Source organism: Dasypus novemcinctus, chromosome 3 (genome assembly GCF_030445035.2).
Source record: "Dasypus novemcinctus isolate mDasNov1 chromosome 3, mDasNov1.1.hap2, whole genome shotgun sequence".
NCBI lineage: Eukaryota > Metazoa > Chordata > Mammalia > Cingulata > Dasypodidae > Dasypus > Dasypus novemcinctus.
Genome location: NC_080675.1, coordinates 37,659,741 through 37,674,432, shown reverse-complemented (window position 1 = coordinate 37,674,432; position 14,692 = coordinate 37,659,741). Strand labels below are relative to the sequence as shown.

General features: G+C 46.2%; 1 pseudogene; it reads right to left on the bottom strand.

Annotated features, from left to right (window-relative positions):
• Positions 1-8,085: 8,085 nt before the first annotated feature.
• Positions 8,086-9,157, bottom strand: LOC111762646 (probable C-C chemokine receptor type 3; annotated as a pseudogene).
• Between the last annotated feature and the right edge of the window lie 5,535 nt (positions 9,158-14,692).

The following is a 14,692-nucleotide window of genomic DNA, read 5'->3' as shown; positions in this document are numbered from 1 at the left end:
AGATTGACCTAGCTGGCAACCTGCTTCTTGGTTAGGGGAGGGCACCATCAGACTATCTCTCAGGGAAGAGTAAACGCAGAAGGGACTTCTGAGGTCTGTTAGAAGGAGGACATAGATTCCTAAAGTCCACAAAATAACACTTCAGCCAATGTCACACCTTTCCCACTGTTTGATTATTGAACCATCACTTCCACTTTGTGTTTAAGTTCCTTTGAGTTGATTTCCACTGAGCACAATTGAAGAGTCTAATCTGTCCTTCCTCTTTCTGAAGTTCCTCCCTAGGCATCAATAAAATTGTTCTCCCCTGCCTTGTTGAGCGTTCCTTCTGTGCTTCCTTCATTGATTCTTTTTCCATCCCTATGAAAGTCTATTTGTGCATTTCTCAAGGGTTTCCCAAGCCTTCTTTTCTTATTTTACACCCTCCCCTTACCTGTATGACTTTGAGGGTCCCTTGGACATGGTTGTCTACAGCTCTTCTTTGCTAGATATCTGCATTTCCCACTACCAAATAGATGCTGCTTAGGCCAAAGTATTTTGACCTGAATTTATCATCTTTTCCCTAAACATCCTTTGTTTCCATATTTCCCATTTTGATTACGGCGTTTTCTCTGTATATACCTCTGTCTTCACCCATCATACAAGCTTAAAATGTGAAGTATCCTTGGCTGTGTCTCCCTTGCCTAGTTCCCATATTCAATCTTTCACCAAATATTGATTCCATCTCCACAATTTCTTTCATTTCTCTTTTTTCTCTATTACCTCTGCTCTACTTAAGGCCTCCGCAACTTCTTGCCAAATGGCTTTTTTGGCCTCAAATTTCCCTCCATTATTGGCAAGTAATCAGGCTTATCAAGATAGTCTTAAAACCATTGCCTGCAGAATAAAACCCAGACTTCTTGGTAGGCATTGAGCGCTGGCCTTAACCTAGGTTTTCATCCTTCCATTTTAACCCCCACCCTTGCCAAATACACCTACCCTGGATGTCACAGCAGTCTTTAATTCTCACCATGACTTCTATTTTTTTTTTTTTTTAACCTCTGAGCATGCATTCACACTGTGACCTTTGCTGAAATTTTGGGTCCCCTACCTTTCCACCCATCATCTCTGATCTCCGTCTCCTGAAAGCCTATTCATTGTCTTATCTGAACTTGCTCCTTCAAGTCAGCAGGTTCATCCACGTGCCCTGCACTTGATGGTCTATGAAAGTGAGTAGAAAATATGGGCTCTGGTCACCCTGGCAGTCTTGCTTGTTCCTGAGCTGCATGTATGTGGATTCCTTTGCGACCTGATTCTGGGCTCTAGGCTCTAGATGCTGACGTCAGTCACGGATTCTGGCTCCTGCAGACAAGGACTCTGGCTGTGCTTCCACAACAGTTTGTCTAACCCTTTTGGTGTCCAGTTTCCTAGTCTTGCTGCCTCTTATGATCTCAGATAGGAATTCTCTACCCTGGCCTCTGCAGATGGACACCTCACATATGGGAATCCAGCCAGGTACCTTGGCTCCTCTTCCTTGGAGCCTTCCTTGATTTCTCCAGTTGTAATCAATATACTCTCCATGCTCTGGTAGCAATTTTCATAAGCCTCTTTCATGAAACTTACTGCATGTTGTCTTTTGGGAATCTCTGCACCATCTGCTATACCCCAAGGTCTTTCAGAGCAGGGTGTTTGTCTTCCCAAAACCTGAAATAAGCCCCTTGTCCAAGTAGGAGCTCCACTGATATTTGATGTTGTCTCGGAATCTCTGCCTTGACTCTGAGGTTCACTGGAGTGGCCAACCTGACCCCAAAAGACCCCAGCTTTATCCTTCCTTTACAGACTTCCTCCTCCCCACAAAGACACCATGACAGACTGGAGATGCTGAGGTCTCATGCTCCTGATCCAGCTTCAGCACAGTAACATTTTAAAAAGGACATTTTCAGGAAAATAGAGGAGATCACTCATCCTGTGAATTTGCCTGTGCCCTTCTAAAACATTTCATTCAGAATAATAATTTGTCCTTATACTTAAACTTGCAAAGTGCTTTCAGATATGCCAGATCACCACCTCCGTCAAAGGAGGTAGAATAGAACAGATCCTATCACCTTCATATGAGCAATAAAAGAGCCAAGATTCAGAGAGGTAAAGTGATTTGCCTGAAGCTTCACAGCCAGTAAGTGGCAAAGACAGGACTAGAGCCCAGATCTAACTTCCATTTCTCATTTCTTTGGGAATCTTTAGACCATTATTCTTCAGGATTACCAGATTTCCTTCCTCTCTTCTGACATGTCTTTTTGCCAGTCCTACATTGAAGTCCTGAGTTCCAACACTTCAATTTGCTGACAACCACCCTGGTCAGACAGAGATCAGGATCTGAAGCAGCCTTCACAGAGGTGTTGGTTCCCCTCTCCCTCCCTGCAAAAGAAGCTGGACTTGACAAATCTTGCCTTGCCTATAAATGCAGTTTGGATCTGCAAGTCACTGTGTTTCTACTTCTGAGCATCTGAGAAGATGCTTTTGCATCCACAAGCTCCAGAGAGCAGGGCCTGTGTCCCTATGTGCCTAATGACTCAGTGGAGAAAGTTTCACCATCCAAGGAAGGGAAGAGTAAGCCTGAGTCATGGAGTGCTGAGATTGACAGCTGAATACTCTGCCAGATGCTGGGGTCAGAGCTCTGTGCCTTTAAGAAGGATGAAGGCACATTTCTGGAAGTGGAGCCTGGTCCAACAGGCAGTGCCTCAACCCACATATCCTGGTCTGCGGCTGCCTTGTTGAGATCAGGTCCTTGCCTGGGTCTTGGGGACTCCTGCCCCAACATTTCTGGTTTGCAGTCCCAGCACCAGTCCTGGTCTGCTCCCTTGCTTCCTGCTGCTGCACGACTCAGCTTTGGCACCCGGTGAACATTAAGCATCACTGGCTTCCAAACACTCCTCCCACCCACGTGCCGATGGGTTTCTGCCCTGTCTTTCCAAGCCCAGTATTGAGAGTTATCACTTTCACATTCTTTTCCAGGCCTTCTTTCTTCCTTTCAAGTTCAGGCTCTTTTCTTCTCTGGGTAAGATAAACTTCTCCACATTTCCCCCTTCCTATCTGCCAGTCTGTGCTGGGGGAGCAGCTGAAAGTAAGAGAGAAGCATGGCTTTCCAGACTGACCTTGCTGGGTGAAGGTGAGGCCATCGAGTCTGCTGACACAGCAAGTGTTTTGAATCGTGTGTGTGTGTGTGCATGCGTGTGTGTGTCCCCTTCACAGGAATCAAGAAATATAGGGAGAGGGAGGAAATATGGCTCAAGCAGTTGAGTACCCACTTCCCACATGGGAAGTCCTGGGTTCAGTTCTTAGTGCTTCCTAAAAGCAAAACAAACAACAAGCAAACAAATGGAAAAAAAAAACCAAAACAGCTCAGGGAGCTGATGTGAGCTGATGTGGCTCAGTGGTTGAGCTCTGACTTCCCACATGTGAGGTCCCGGGTTCAATTCTCCAGCCCAGTACCTAAAAAAAAATTTTTTTTTTTAATTTAGGGGGAGAGGGTCAAGGCCTCCCATGCCCCAATACCCACCCACTCAACAAGGGTTGATAAAGATTATGAGATATAGAGTAGTGGAAGGCGGACTGGTCTGGGAGATTAAGGCGCGTGGGTTCTAACCCTACCTCCACTTGTAGCTTGCGTAGCAAGTCATTTAGCCTCCTAGGAATCCCCTTTCTATAAAAGAAGCAGACAATTCTATCCTCACTTCCCTGGATGAATATAAGACCAATTAGATAACAAATAAGACATTTTCTTCAGAGGACCAGACTGCAGAATTAGGCAGGTGAAAATTACAAGGAAGTAGATTCTAGCACAAAAGCAGGAAGATAATTCTATTAACCAAAGTCCATTCTGCAGAAATCCTAATCAAACAGAGAGCTTGCTGTTTGGGGAAGTACTCAAGGCAGACAGGTTGAGCATCTGACAGGGTCCTGCAGGACAGGAACTGAACTCTAGGCCTGTGAATCCCTTTGAAACTTGAGAATCTACTTTTTGGTGGCTATAGAAGGGTTTTTGAAAAATCTATGTGAGACTAAGTGTGCTGGTCCATCTCTGAAGCAGGGGATAGGTCCTGAAAGCTAAAAGGAAAGCAAACTGACAACCTGAACATCACAGAAAGGCCCGCCCATTTCCCGCAGCACCTGAGTCAATAACTTCTGTGTCTATAAAGTAATTTTTTTAAGTGAATATACTATTTATTTAACATTCAAACTTCAAACAAGGTATGTTAAAGAGAGGTGCAGGCCTTCCTGTTCAGGTCCTGGTGGGCTGACTTCATTGGGAACCACCTGTAGGATCAGCAAAGCCCAAAGCACTTGGCTGTGCCCAATTCTCCAATGTGAGGAGGGCAATGGTGAGACTGGGTCCTCAATTACACAATCTGACCCTGAAGAGCTGGTCTAAACAGAAGCCCTTTCCACCTCTCCTGCCTTCCTGGAGGTTCTTAGCAATAGACTCTGATCAAAGAAAATGCTTCCTTCTACATCTTTAAAGTCTTTTCCCCAGCTCCAAGACTGAGAATCAGATCCTTCCACTGCCCAACGGGCCTACCCCTGTTCATCTCCATTCCAAGAGAATTTACTAATTGTGGCTGAGCACTTTGGCCAGTGGCTCCTGCTGCAGGGGCAGACAAGGCCCTGGTTCTCCACCCCCCTTCCGCCTTCCCCCCTGCCCCGAACACCAGTATATGCTTTTCTATTTTCCATATATGGAAGCTTTTCTTCTGTATCTGGGGGAAGATAAAAGGTTTTGGTAGGGAAGAGACCAGAAGAGATGAAAGGGATATTAAACATCTCTTTCTGTGGCTGGTCCTGTGGATTGGTTTGGAGACCAACTGAGGGGTACAGTTTGCAAGTTATTGCAAGACGAACAATAGCCTGTATCTGTAATTGCAATGTCATTCAGGGTAACTCCCAAGTCCCAAAAATGCCCCCAAATTACACTTAATTTTCCCACTCCCTCCCCTCAGAACTCCCAGGTGGGTTTTAATCCTCTTACTGGAGTCCTTTATAAACGGAGGAATAAAAATTTGCAGATACAGAAAAAAACTACAGACATGAGGAAAACAGAGATGAGGAAAACCTGTAGAAGCTGAGAGAGGAGGCCCTGGGAACCAGAAGCAGAAATGAACAGAAGACAGAAGCTGAGAGGAAGCCACTTTAGCCAGAAGCTGAAAGCAGTGAGGCCTGGAGAAGAGGGAGGAGGCAAGCAGATGCCACATGTGCGTGACTGCTCACAGCTGCAGCTCAGGGAGAAAGCATCTCCCAATGATGACTTGATTTGGACACTTCCATGTCCTCAGAACTGTAATCTTTTAACCTAATAAATCCCCATTGAAAAACCAATGCATTTCTAGTACATTGCTTTAGCAGCACTTAACTGAACTAAAACAAATAGTTTTTACAAGCATAACTTCGTTTAATCCTCATTCCTCACACCAACTCTATTATCCCATTTTGCCAGTGATGAAACAGAGACACAGGGAAGTGAAGTAAATTACCCAAGGTCACATAAATAGCAAGGACTGGAACCAGAATTGGGTCTAGGGAAATTTCAGAATCTGAGCAAAGAGAAAGAAGTGACATCCTCTATGTTAGAGGTAAAGAGAGGTAAGAAAATGCGTCAAATAAAAATGCATTGGAGGTGGCATTTGAACCAAGCTTTGAAGAATAGAGGACATTTGGCAGGTAGTGATGGAAGGAAAGGACAGGAAAATTGAAGAGGACAAAGTGAGCAAGAAATAAAGGAAGGAACAATGAAGGGCAGGAGGATTCTTCAGAGGCAGTCAGATGGGTTAATAGGGGTTGTGTTCTTGAGAAGCAGACTCTGAGATGGAGATTAGTGTACAGGAAGTTTATTGGGAGTGCTCCCAGCATTGACATCTGGGGTAGGGAAGGGAAAGGAAGGGAGTAGGATTGGGCAGAAAGAAAAGGCTGGGTTGTGATGCAGTCTCAACAAAGGCCTCAGGCAACCCCATGGGGAGCTTTAGCATTGGGATGGCCCAGGGGCTTCCTGAGTTAGACCAAGCAGCCCAGTACTTTATATTCCCAAGTTAATAGCCTTGGAATGCAGTCTATACAGGGAAGAAGGCATGACTTTGGACAAGGCAAACCTCTTCAGCTGAGACAATTCCCAAAGAGGGTTGGCAGCTAAGGGTGGTCTGCCAGCAGCACTTCTAGGGGATCTTGGTGGCACATCACAGCATCTACTGCGTCAAGGGCAGTGGTTGTAGTGGGTGTTCCAGATACATAATTGGAAAGGCATTTTGGATTCCAACCCTGAAGATCCTTGTGGGCTAGTCCAGAGAGGGTGGATTTCCTCCTGAGGGAAACAGGAAGGGGTTGGCCACTGTTGAAGAAGGGAGTTATTACCAGGGCCTCTTTAGACTTTATGAAGATTAATCTGGAAGACATATATAGACCCTGGATATGGATGCGAAGGCCCAGGGTAGGATGTAATGAGAAGTTAAAGAACAGAAACCTGGAAACACCAACACATAAGTGATGAGAGGAAGAGGAGTCAGAGAAAAAGTTGGAGAGGGAACAGAGAGGCCAGAGAAATAACAGCCAAGGGAAAGGAAAATTCTAGACTGAGGGTAGAGTCAACACTGCCAAATATTAAAGCGAGGTCAAGTGGATGGAAACCCAGGGGCAGGCCATTTGAAGGCTCTTGGTGACCTAGCAAGTCAGTTTCAGAGATGTTTTCAGGGCAAAAGTCAGACAGCTATGGATTGAAAGAACTGAAACAACCCCTCCACTTAGTCAGCACCTATCAAATGCCAGGCACTATGCCAGGGGCTTTGTACACAGAAGTTCTTTTAATTTTCACAACAACCCTATAAGGAGAGTGTTATTATCCTCATTTTAAAGATGAATAAACTAAGACTCAGCAGGCGAGTAATTCGCCCCAGGTTATATAGTTCGCAAATCACAAGAAGGGATTTGGATCCCTTGGTGGTAAGACAGGGACACGGAAAGTGCAGGCTATTGAAAATAAACTTTCCACTTAAGGAAGGAGAGTAACTAGAATGGAGCATGTTTTGTTCCACTGGTTTTTGTATGGAAGAGACATGAGCATGTTTATAGGCTGAGGAGTCTGTAGAAAGGCAGAAGCTGAAAAATGAGGAGAGAAAATAATTAAAGGAGCAAAGACACAAGGAAGGCGGGGGGAAGGGGATCCAGAACTCAGGAGGAAGGGATTCTCCTGAAACAGAAGAGGGCCTTCTCTTCCAGGGCCAAGACAGGAGGGAGGAGGTTTAGCCCAGCCAGCAGCTTTGTTGCATCCACGAAATCTAAGGGAAAGGTCAAGATAGACGGTCCTTCACAGCCCCTCTGTGGGTGAGGAGTTTGGGAGGGGAAGAAGGTTTGAGGTGGCTGTGGTGGGGCTGGGGGACCTCGGGACAAGAAGATGCAATGATTCCCAACCACCCCCGCCCCCAGCTGTGAGCCTTGGCTGGGGACTCCTGGGAGGGGACTTCTGGAAAAACACCCAATAGTCATCGTGTGGGCTTGGTGCATTTAGAAATTCACTTGCCCCAGGGAGGGCTGCATCTGGAAACCCAAGAGGCCCCATTCAGGCTCTGTTCTCAACCCTATAATAACAGGATGTTGGGCAAACCTGGAAACTCTTGGGATTCCCACTACCTGGTAGGTGGAGCCAGGGGAAACTCATTATCCTGGTATAGAAGAGGAAAGTTGGATATGCTCTTTTTTTAAAGAAATAAAGTACTTTATTCACTTTATTTTGTGAAATGTGTTTCATTGAATCAATATTTGGCTGAAGTTAAGGTTTAAAATATTAAAAGTGTTACCTGTGTGTAGCTTCATAACTATCTAATATTCAAGTGCATTAAAATGTATACAACTCTTCAGAGAATCAAGCAAAGCCCTAATTGACCTCTGGAAGCAAAACCCTAGTCCTTGACCTCTGGAAAACCGTCTTAGGATGCATGTACATGCCACCAGCAATGTATATATATTTGAATGTCTTTGAGAGCTTCAGTGTTGCCCTGGGGGTTGCAAAGGACTGTCTGGATGTCAAAGTGGTTGACCACATGTTTGTCTCATCCACACAGTCCATCTTCTTTAGGTAATTTTCTCCATCTGACCTAAAAACACTGTAGAGGGTTCCTGCTCTCTGTTGACGGGGAGAGAGCTGGCTGTTTCTAGTTTCTCACTAGGAAGGAATGGGATTTATTTGCCCAGGTCAACAGCCATGTGCTTGTGGAGAAAGTGGAGGAGGTACTTCCAGAACCTCTCGCCGACAGAGGCAAAGATCACAGGGTTAATGCAGCAGAGCATGGAGGCGATCACCTCCATCACCAGCAGGGCCAGGGCCAGCTGTTTGCTCTGCTCACAGCTGTTCTTAAAAAAGACGATTTGAAAAGCAAAGAGGAGGAGAACGAGGTTGTGGTGTCTCCAGAAAATGAAAAAGACCACCGAGACAACAAAAATGAGCCAGGCGGGCTTGTGCTTTTTTAATTGCAGCTTTTCCTGAGTAGCAGACAGCCATAATGAGCAGAGGCAAAAGGATACCCAAGAAATTCATTCTCAGAACACGGAAACACATTCAGGTATCTTCCTCTTCTAGATAAAGAGGACTACAGAGGAATTGGGCATATTCCTCTGAGACTCATGGAAGTGAAATTCAGGGAGGGCTGCCAGCCCCACCGGGACACAAGTAACAACGCTGGTGATGACACAAGAGTGATGGTTCAGGCCCACAGGGCGAACACTGCGTGGATGATGGCCCAGTACCTGTCTATCATCAGCAGGATGATGAAAAAGATCCCACTGTACAAGCGTATGTAATAAAGCTCAGAGAGGAACTTACACATGAAAGTTCAAAACCCCATTCATTCCATGCAACATAGTGAAACTAGACTGATAGAATGATTAAAAAGAGCAAGTCGGAAACTGCGAGTTGAACAGGTAGATGGTGTCATAATTCTGAGCTTCCTGTATTTTGTGAGTATAACTACCACAACCACATTGCCCAACAGGCCCAGGATGAACAGCAGGGAATACAGTCAGGCAGGAACTGGGCCCCTAGTTCTTTTATACTGAATTTTTCACATGGCAGGGCCCACTCGTAGTTAAAAGGTGTGGTCCCATAGACCTCAACTTCTCTTTCAGTCTCATTCATTGAGATCATCATTTTGCTTGTTCCAAAGACAGGAGGTGAGGTCCCTGTGCAGGGACAGGCAGGAATGAAATCAGGGAGCAGATCTGCTTGAGCCCTGATGCCAGGAGCCAGGCACCCAGAAAGAAAAAATAATATGGGCTGTCCATTATGGCAACACGTGTCCAGAAACTTCAGCCCAGCAGAGCATTCAGAGCCACAGCAGGTCTTTGATGCAAGCCATAACTTTACAGGCCCCTTGTTTCCAGTCCAACTGCTTCTATTCCTCCTCTCCCCACATCCAGAGATTTTCATCCCTAAATTGCTTGACATGCCAACAGGCTGTGGATGGGGTTCTCAAGACTGGGGGGACACAAATAGCATTGAGGCTAGGAGAAGTCCAAAATCGAGGTGTGAGCCAGTGATGCTTTCTTCCAGAAGACTGTGGTGTGCTGGGGCTGGCTGCCAGCCACCTTTGGGTCCTTCACTGTGCTCTCACACGGCAGTGCCCGCACATGGTTCATCCTCTCCTTTCTCTTCCGTGGTCCATTGACCTCCCTGGGTATATTCTTAATGGCACCACCCACTGCCTTAAGACTGGGAATCCATGGCAAAGCAAATTCCCCTAGGTCCACTGGGTCGTCTCCTTGGCTGCAATGTTCCATGGAAAATGAGGGTCTGGTGCCCAGCCAGGTTCTGCCTCTAACTGCCGTGGGTCACAGCACCTTCTGGGCCTATTTTCCCTTCTTGGTTTTCAGCAAAACAGATGCCTCTCAGGACTGTGTATCTGATTTGTTGGGATGGAGGACAGCTCCACATCTACTGAAAGAGCAATTTTGTAGGAATTAGGCTTTTCCAGTTTGGTGAGGGGGAAGCAAGTCAAGAGTGAGGACCTCATTCTTTTCCCCACCCCACCAAAGAACACAAGTATCCCTCAGCTTTGGGCATCTGCATGAACTGGTCCATCTAGTGGCCATGGCTTGGCTTGGGATTCTGATATACACATGGGCACTATGCCCACCATGCCACCATCAGACACGGCCCCCATCTGGCCCCTTGCCACAAGCGCCAGTCGCTACACAAGCCTATCCCGGCCAGCTTCATCACTGGGCGTGCAGCACGGGCTGTGCCCCATCCCCAGCTGAAGCCAGAAGAGAACAGAGCAGCCCCAGGCCCACTGGCTGCAGGCAGCTTGTTCTCTGTGCCCTGCAGGGATCTGGGATTTATTTAGCCTGTTTCCGTGGCAGCACTAGCTGCAGTGGCAGCATCTGCTTCCCCACGAGGCTGAGTGAGTCATGGCCACCCACGCTCACTCTTGGCACAGAGCAACCCTGCCAGGGACCACTCATGATAAATCAGCAGGAAGAAGCCGGTGCACTTTGCACTGCCTGGTGGCTTTCTGCCCTGAGTCTTAGGCCCAATACAGATAGTGCCTATTGCACAGGGCCCTGGGAAGGACTTACCTACGCAGAAACCAGGCAGCAGGTTCTCCCATGAGAGCTATTAGATCTGCTTCAACCAACTTCAGAGTGGTTCATCTTGGCTGCTTCCAGCAGCTGCAAGGCCTCATGGGAAGGGCTACAAGTTTTTAAGACTCCAAGTCTAGTGTCCTTTTCAGTATCCAATGATTAGCACTCAAACTCGTCTTTTGGTGGCCATCTCTGCACCAATATTGGCCCCGGGTACCTTTTGGCTCTCATCCCAGGACCTTCTTTCATGACACCCCATCAGCCCCTCACTACAGGACAGCAGCCCTCAAATGGATTGTTTTTCCAGGCCCTCCCCTTCCTGAGACTTTCCTCCTTCTGATCTGGGTAATCTGAAATACTGAGTTGGTCTTTTACTGTTAATGACCGATAACAGGTTACAGCACAAATCTCAAAGGCACCGCACTTGACTTAGAGAGGTAGCGCATTAATGGAATGCGGTAGTTCTCAAAATGTAGTCCCTGGACCAGCAGCATCAACACCACTGGGAGCTTATGAGAAATGCAGATTCTCAGGTTTCACCCAAGGGCCGAATTTTGGGGTGGGGCTGGCAATCTTTGCTGCAGAAAACCCTCCAGGAGATTCAGAGGCACCACTGTGGAGGGGAGCCTTTTGGGCCCTGCCTCTGGCTGGACTCACAGCACAGCTGCAGGTGTCTCTGTTTTATATAAGCCACGTGGGAGGGGCATGGGTGGGCAAAGTCCCCAATGCTCCAACTCCTGGAGCCTAAAGTTTTCCTAAATCGTGTCTTCCTCCAAATCATCTGCAACACATGGAAAGAAGCAGGTGTTTATTCCTGTGTGGAAAAGAGCAGCATCAACTCACCTGCAAGAGAGAGGGTCTTGGTGGCTCAAGGAAACTCATCCTTCAGGAAAGAATAATCGAGCCATCGTGGACGGGCCGAGGCCCTTGGGGATACATTCCCAGCAAGCTCAGGAGGAAAGGCACCTATTTATTAACCAGTCTGTGCTACTCTTTCTTTCAACTGTTCTTTTTTAAAATTACTGACCACCCCCTGTGCTGGGCCCAATAAATGTCCCCAAGGCCTTACCCTTGAAGATCTTCCAGGAGAGTGAGAGCATTAATCAGTTTACTTCAGGATAATGCCATGACAGCCAACAGTCCCAAAGTCTCCTAAACTTAACGTTAAAAAAAAAAAAGGCTGATTTCTTGTAAATGCGCCATATCCACTGAGGGTCTGCTCTGCTTCACAATCTCTCCAGGACTCTAGGTGATGGAAATCCACTGTCTGGTAGCTGCCGTGGTCACTGCAGCAGGGGAAGCAGCAGCGGGGTCACGCCCCACCCAGAAGGGAATCCCAGAGCTCCTGCTGGCGTCTCGCTGGATAGAATGATCACACCGGCCCCTTTGCTAGGGCCAAGAAGCAAATGCAGGAAGGAGAGGAAATGGATTTAGGTGGGCATTAAAAGACTTTTCCACACTGTGACCGCATCTCTGGGTCTGCTGTTTTCTTCTTCTCCCCACACGAATAACTAGTAAAACTTTATATTTGTGGAGCAAGTAATAGCTCTCTGAGAGCTTTCACATAACACCTACAGCTTCTCTTTAAGGTCCTAAAAGCCCCAGAATTTGGTTAGCTCTTTGTGTTTCGTTCCCCTCTGGTAGATGTGAAAGGTGTTTTGTTGTGAAGGTGGGACACCCAGTTCTTCCTTCCCCTACTACCTCCTAACACTTCCCAATACCCAGCTCCCCCAGCTGCCTGGGGAAGCTGCACAGAGGAGGTTGCAGTTCAGAGGCGCATCTGCAGGGAGGGCGGCAGGGCTCTGTCTCAGCAGCAGTGGACAGAGGAACAAGGAAGATGGCTGGACCGGAACTTACCCTGCAGGCAAGAACAGGGCTTATTATTTTCACTTGATTGCAAGTGCAAACAATTACATAAGCTTCCCATCTGGCTTTCAAAGCACTTTAGGAATGATTCCATCACAAGTCCACTCATTTGGTGGGGGCTCTAAAGACAGGGCTAAGTTAAAATTTATCATCTGGAATCTCCGTCGTTCAGGCTCTGACACTGTGTCCTTTGTCCCTTTCTGCTGCCTCTCTCCTGCCTCTCTGTCCTTTCCCCTCTTACCTGCCTTCCCTACATTTATGCAAATGTCTACCCCAATGGTAACCCAGCTAGGGCTTCATTTAGTCTACCACGCATGCCCGGGTATCTGCTCTATACCAGACCCATGCTGGGGTTGGCTATTCAAGGATGAGCAAGACAAAGCCAGGATCGTGGAGGAGCTTGCTGTAAAATGGGTTTGGCCCAGTCAGGGCATCTTCTAAGGTGCCAGCTTTTACCCTCTACCAGCTCCCTGTCACAAATCATTTGTCTTCCTCATATTCTACTGTGTGCCAAGCTAAGGGTTTACATACTTTCTTTTTTAATAGCACTTTTTTTCGAGCGATGCTTCACAAAACATAAAATTCATTATTTCAAACAGCACACTTGGGTGGTTTTTAGAATGTTGTACTGCCATCACTATTACTTAATTCCAGAACGTTTCTGTCACTCCAAAAAGGAACCCCAGGTCTATTACAGTCCAAATCTCCCCCTTTCCCTATTCCCTAGTAACCACTAATCTTTCTGTCTCCAGGGACTTGACTATTTTGAGCTTTTCATACAAACGGAATCATAAAGCATGTGACCTTTTGTGTTTGTCTTCTTTCACTTAACCTAATGTTTTCAAGTTTCACCCATGTTGTAGCATGGAACAGCCCCTCATCCCTTTTTATGGATGAGTAAAATTCCATTGTATAGATATACCACATTTTGCTTTTCCACCCACCAACTGATGGGCATGAGGGTTGTTTCCACTTTTGGGCTATTATGAATGATGCTGCCATGAATATTTGTGTACAATTTTTTTGAACATGTGCTTTCAATTCTCTTGGGTATATACTTAGCTCATGTGGTATTTCTATATTTAACTTTTTGAGGATCTGCCAGACTGTTTTCCCCAGCAACTGCACCATTTTACATTGCTATGCATAAGGGTTCCCATTTCTCCACATCCTTGCCAATATTTGTTACTGCCCTATTTTATGTTCACTGCATACATGCATTCTTTCATTTAATCTTTTCCATTGGGAAGATTCCGTTCTTATGCCCATTTTACAGATAAGAAAACTAAGGTTCAAGAGGTTATATAAATTGTCCAAGTCACACAACTAGGAAAGGACCCGACTGGGATGCTATCCCAGATTGCCTGCCTTCAAGATCCTCTACTTCCTACTGTGCCAAGCTGCCTCCACCAAAACTCCTCAGTTGGTTGTGATCACCCAGAACAAATAGAAGAAATGCACAGAACTTTAGGACTATCTCCATTTACCACTATCTTTTGAAAGTTAGCTTTCTGAAAAATGCTAATGATTCTTTCTCATCACCAGGGATTTGTGTATCTTAGAGATCATTGCCTCCCCATAATCTTGGAGACTTTTTTCTTTAATTAAAAGACTTTTTTTAAGAGCAGTTTTAAGTTTGCAGAAAAATTGAGCAGATAGTACAAAGAGCATATATCCCATCTCCCCATTGTATAATTAACATTTTGCTTTGGGTGGCACATGCGTTACAATTTGGAGATCCAATATTGATATATTATTATTAACTAAAGTCTTTAAAACCAGATGTTTTACCCTCAGAGATTAAGAGAAACCTTTACAGAAACCAGCATGGTGGTTTGGCACCAAGACTGGGACCTGGGCCTCAGAAGTCACGTCCAAGAGTCCTGGGAGTCTTGCAGATGCTGGGCTCCCTTTCCACCATCCTTTGAGGGCATTTTGATGTTCTAAGAAGTGGTTCATATTGTCAGTCTGCCGCTGCGCTCCACTCATGACCCCCTTTGTACCCTAAGATCCCCTTGGAAGACAAGGAGAATGACAAAGGCCCCCATGGAGGTATCCAAAGTGTCACATCCAGGAAAATGGAAATCACCACAAGGACATCTGTTAGTTTGCATGTTGCATGTGATTTTCAAGCATTTTCACAAACTAGCCACATATTCAAGTCAGGAATCAATATTCACTTTCAACAAGGTAGGTAGACGTTTGTGTCAGACTGATGAAAGTGGCTCACGTTTTT